Below are 6,000 nucleotides of genomic sequence, written 5' to 3'. Positions count from 1 at the left end.
CTTGATGTTTATAAATAGGAAGCTCTTGAACCCCATTCAAAAACACACAACTAGAGAGAGCAAAAACTATACTTGTTTTGATTATTGTAGTTTAGGTTTTAGGCTTTGTGTAACTAAACTCTTCCATCTCGAGAGCTTGTCCGTTGTTACCGGCATTTCACCAAAGTTCTGCCCCATCTCCGCACACCAAGCTCGAGAGCTCCACCATTCAAGACCTTAGAGACGGCTTTTGAGTCCGGTTAGCTAGTTCCGAGGGTGGATTCTTCCCTTTACACTTGCTAATTAGCTTGATCTCATCCTATGTACTAGGCTTGTTTGTAATTCATATTTACACTTTCCATATTTATAATTTATGATTCATAATCTTCTTTTCTATATATGTGTTGATGTTTGTTACTTGTTTTGACATTCATAATTGACTATTGTGTAGGAGAACACGATTTCTGACGCCATTCGGGCTATCCTTAGGGATTCATATAGGTGTTGCCTTACCGGGAGTGACAAATCAGAAACCGTAGGAATTGACAAGCCACGGAACTTACGGGCCCTAATTTCTGGTCCCAAGCATTAGACACGCCTTGAATAGGAACCACGTAGTCTAAGTACTTCACGGGTCGGTTATACTACACGTAGTCATCTTTGCACGAGCAAACCTTCAACCGTATAAACATTAGAAGTTATTATTTGTCATAGTTATAACTTATCGCATTCACATCACTCCATAGAGTTTCGTTATATAAATTCGCCTCACACATAGTTAGTAGTAGCTTGTAGTTGTGTCTCACACCAACCTTAAAGTACTCACCGCTTAAATAACGTATAAAACCGAGTCGTTTAATACTTGCAGTTATAAATCCCGTGGATTCGATACCCGGTCTTAACCGGATTATTATTTGATACGACGGGGTACACTTGCCCCTACGTAGTGGTATCTAGTAGAAACAAAGCACTTAGAAAGACTATATCCATAATCATAGCACAATCATCGCAATATACATATTTCATCGTAGAAAACGACGCTACTAGGTGACACGCATCACCCCCCCTTGGAACTAATTACACAGGACCAACATAATTAACCCCTCAAAATTCACCTAGTTGGTTGATAAAAAGCATCATGAGACCCTGATCTTTTTTTTTTTGTTCATTAAGCTCTTGAACTGTTATTTTGACATATTAATCCCTTGATCATTTATTTTTTATCCCTAATTTAGTTAAAAATGTATTATTCATTTCACTTGTATTTGAAATTATATTTTTTTAACGTTTGAATAACACAGTATTAACTGAGTTTTATGTTCAAAGCTGACTTTTTTGTCAAAAAAAAAAAATCAAAAACTTAATGAACCAAAAAATGAAAGTTGGGGTCTCGTGACGCTTTTTGCCTAGTTAGTAAGTAGGATTTAGAAATTTACCATAATAATTCATCAAATGTGTTTTCCCTTCTCCTTTAACAAGTTCTAACATGAAGACTATTAAAGACTATATTGTTTATTTGTAAATCATATCTTATTTGTATACTCAACACAGTTTAGTTTCCTATTTCTAGCTTAGAATATAGGAATAGACTTTCACTACAAAGTGAACTGTATTCTGTATATATAGATAATTACACATCAATTACAATCACTGAACAATTCAAATTGTTACATGGTATCAGAGACCAAACCCTAATCTATCTCTCTCATTCCTCCTAAATCGAAACACCTCTCTCCCTCTCTCTCTCTCTTGTTTGACCGTCGCCGCCGGCATCCCTCAACGTCGCTGTAATGACCAGTACCTTCGAGACCTCCAACACCGAAACACCTCATACTGAAAACTCAAACACCATGACAGCTAATACAGACACACCTCCTAACACCCATCCGTCCCTCACAGTATCGAACATATCTACGTTCATCAAAATCACCCTAGACATCGAAAAAGGACATACCCAACCTGGGTTGCCCTATTTAAACTTCATGCCAAAGCATTACAGGTCCTTGATCATATTATCCCTTCCCCAACTACAAACATTTCCACCAACTCCCTGTAGCACACAAACCCTGAACTCTAGTCCCGTATCGATGTTGTTCTCCTCCAATGGATATATAGCACTATCTCTCTTGACCTACTACACACCATCATTAAAGCCGATTCCATCGCAGCCAAACCCTGGAGCCGTCTACAGGATATATTCTCAGACAATAAGCACTCTCGTGCCCTCTTTCTTCAACAATAATTTTCAAAAATCAAGCTAGACGACTTCTCAGATATCTCATCATACTGTCAACACCTCAAATCTCTTTCTGATCAACTATCAAATATGGACTGTCCTGTTACTAACGATCAAATGGTTTTACAACTTATATATGGTTTAACTGATGCGTATGATATTGTTGGAACTCAGATCAGACATGGGGATCCCCTTCCTTCCTTTCAAAAAGCCAGATCCATGCTCATCCTCGAAGAAACCGCCTATGCCCGTAAGACCACGCAATCTTTGGATTATGTAGCCCTCACTGCAGTTGCCGCTGACTCCGCACAACCGCCGTCCTATTTTCCACCCGTGTGGCCCGCGCTCCACCACGCAAACAATTTCAACCGAGGCGGAAGGTACCACCATAGTGGTAGACACGGCGGTCGTTACGGTCTGCGGTCATCTGGTTCCGCCTATCGCAATCCATACAGCCCGCCATGGGATTACTCCTATCCCTCGGCATCGCAACAACCATGGGCCACCCACCCTGTCCATATCCGACAAGCACCTGGACCACTCAGACTCCATCTGGTCGACAGCCGTCACAATCCGGCATTCTTGGACCCCGCCCCAACATACACCAAGCACATCTCAATGTGGCAACCCCATCCTATGCTCCAGCTGACATTGTAGCAGTCATGCACACCATGTCCATCACACCGCCTTCTGATCAATGGCACATGGATACAGGAGCAACATCTCACATGACAGCTCACAAAGATACACTCACCTCTTATTTTAATTCGAGCCTCAATGGTAATATTATTGTCGGTAATGGTCATTGTGTCCCTATTTGTGGTTCGGGTAATGCATCCTTACCCACTAAACACCATCCTTTAAAATTGAATAATGTTTTGCATGCTCCTAAGCTAATTAAGAACCTTATTTTTGTCCGTCAATTTACTGTTGATAACCAAGTTTCTTTGGAATTTGATCCATTGGGTTTCTCTGTGAAGGATTTACTGACATGGACACTATCATGAGATGTACACTACAAGAAAATTGCTTTTTGGCAACAATAGAAAATGTTGTTGCAAAACATAAACTTTAGCAACGATTTTTTTATGCTGTTACCAAAGATTGTTGCCGTAAATTTCTTAGGTTTGAGGAAAAAAATATTGACTTTGGTAACAATTGACTCGTTGCTGTAAATGAAAGCTTTTATAGCAACCACCGTATGTTGTTGCTGTAAATAAAATCATTTACTGCAACGACTGCATGTGGTTGCTGTAAATGAAAGCATTTTCGGCAATGACTGCATGTCGTTGTTGTAAATTAAGAAATTTACAGTAACGACTACGTGTTATTACGTAATAGTACTGGGGATCTCTATCCAGTCATGTCTATCTCTTCCACCTCACCCTCTACTCATTCTGATCTTACCGTATTGTCTTATGATATTTGGCATAATCGTTTGGGACATCTAGGGCCTCCAATTTTGAACACCCTACTGAATAAAAATTTAATTTCGTGTAATAGGATTAAGACTATTTCTGTTTGCTCTTCTTGTGTTAATGGAAAACAAGTTAAATTACCGTTTCACTCCTCTTACAATTTTTCTTGCATGCCTTTTGATTTAATTCACAATGATATCTAGACATCTCCTACTTTAAGTTCAAGTGGTCATCGTTACTATGTGCTTTTTCTAGATAACTATACGAATTTTTTTATGGACTTTTTCTTTAGCTCATAAATCACAAGTCTATTCTATGTTTCTCACTTTTTGTTCATTTCTTCGCACACAATTTGAGCATGACATTAAAGTATTTCAGTGCAACAATGGGGGTGAATTCGATAATAATTCGTTTTGTCAATTCTGTCAAAATAATGGGATTCAATTTCGATTCTCTTGTCCATACATATCACCTCAAAACGGAAAATCCGAACGTACAATTCGCACTATTAATAATGTCATTCACACAGTCATGAACCACGCTCTGTTCCGTTTAATTTTTGGCACCATGCTCTAGAACTCGCCACATACCTTCTAAACATATATCCTCACAAAATCCTAGATTATCATTCTCCCACCAAAATCATCTATCAACGAGACCCCACTTACTCACATTTACTTGTTTTTGGGTGCTTGTGCTTCCCTCTCATTCCTTCCCCATCTCGTCATAAGTTAGAAGCTCGTTCATATCTGTGCGTCTTCCCAGGTTATCCGTCCAATCATAGAGGATATAAATGCTATGATATATCTAAAAACAGAATCGTAATTTCCCGTCACGTCGTGTTCGACGAGTCTATTTTCCTATTTTCATCGAAACCAACAGCTCCTCTTACTGCTTCTGCGGATTATGAGGCAGTCGACGGTTTCATATCATCTCCCGCATCCCTCCCACATCCCTCGTTCGTCTCTCCTAACTCCCTCGTCTCACTCGCCCCGCTTGTCTCCCTCGTCCCACACGTCTCCCTCACATATCCCATCTCACTTGCCTATCCCGCCTCCCTCATCTCCCTCGTCTCACCCGTCCTTCCCATCTCCCTCGTCTTCCATTTCTCGATCGTCCCCTGGCCCCTCTTCCACAGCCCGAGATTCGACCTCCTGCCCGATCTCTTCAACCAGCCCCGCCTCATCCTCACCGACTCGCACAGCCACTGCTGCCGCGTCCCCAATAGCCGTAGTACCCAACCAAAATACCCATCCTATTGCCACACGAGCACAACAAGGGATATACAAACCCCGTCGTATATTAAATCTGTCCACTTCTGCACCACCTATCATATCTCCTATCCCCAAAACACCAACCCTTGCATTACGTGATCCAAATTAGGCACAAGCCATGACTAATGAATTTGAGGCTCTTATTCAAAATAAGACGTGGGTACTCGTACTCCGTCCACAAAATGCTAATGTTATTTGTAGTTGGTGGATTTTCAGGCATAAAACCAAGTCAGATGGATCCTTTGAAAGGTACAAAGCACGGTTAGTTCTAGCCTAAAATATAGGAATAAACTTTCACTACAAAGTGAACTGTATTCTGTATATATAGATAATTACACATCAATAACAATCATTGAACAATTCAAATTGTTACAAAGACATTAATTCCCTCTTTTATCATATTTTCTTCAGCAAATTCAATCCAGCTATATCTAATAAAAACTTCATAATTTTTATCCATCTCTGTTTTCACTGTCCATGAATTTCCCATTTCATTCTTAATGGTAATTTGTGAACATTTGCTAGTAGCAAGGCCATTGTTCCATACAAAATCTAATGGAATTCTCTGCAAATGTTCATCTCAAGATATGAAAAAATAAATGCATTATTGATGAAATTTATGATTTGGGTTAGTTAGTAGTACTCACAATTTGCCCGTTAGATGATTTCACCGGGACATAGACATAGGGCTTCTTGATCGATTCATTCTTTTTGGCCTTCTCGTTTTTTTGAACTCTACAATATAGTATTAACAAGGTTGTAAAAAAACGTTAGACACTACTCGGATGGCAAAACCCACGATGATTAATTATATTTGTATTTTTGTCATTTAATATTTTTCACCAGCGCCAATATAATACTAATTAAACTATCAAAATAACTAATTTACTCTTAGCCTAGTGGTTGGGAGCTTACCTATGCCTTGGGAGGTCATGGGTTCAAATCACATCCGGGTCTGGTGGGAATTTTTCTTTCTTCTTTAATGTAAGCGCATTGTGCTTAAATTTTTAGAAAAAACTAATTTACTCTTCATACTCCTCCCCAAGAACTTCACTTTCTCTATCAAAATTCTCCTTCTTATTAATTATTATAG

The sequence above is a fragment of the Euphorbia lathyris genome, chromosome 8, assembly GCF_963576675.1.
Source record: "Euphorbia lathyris chromosome 8, ddEupLath1.1, whole genome shotgun sequence".
In the NCBI taxonomy this organism is placed as follows: Eukaryota; Viridiplantae; Streptophyta; class Magnoliopsida; order Malpighiales; family Euphorbiaceae; genus Euphorbia; species Euphorbia lathyris.
Note: the sequence above shows the minus strand (reverse complement) of the source record.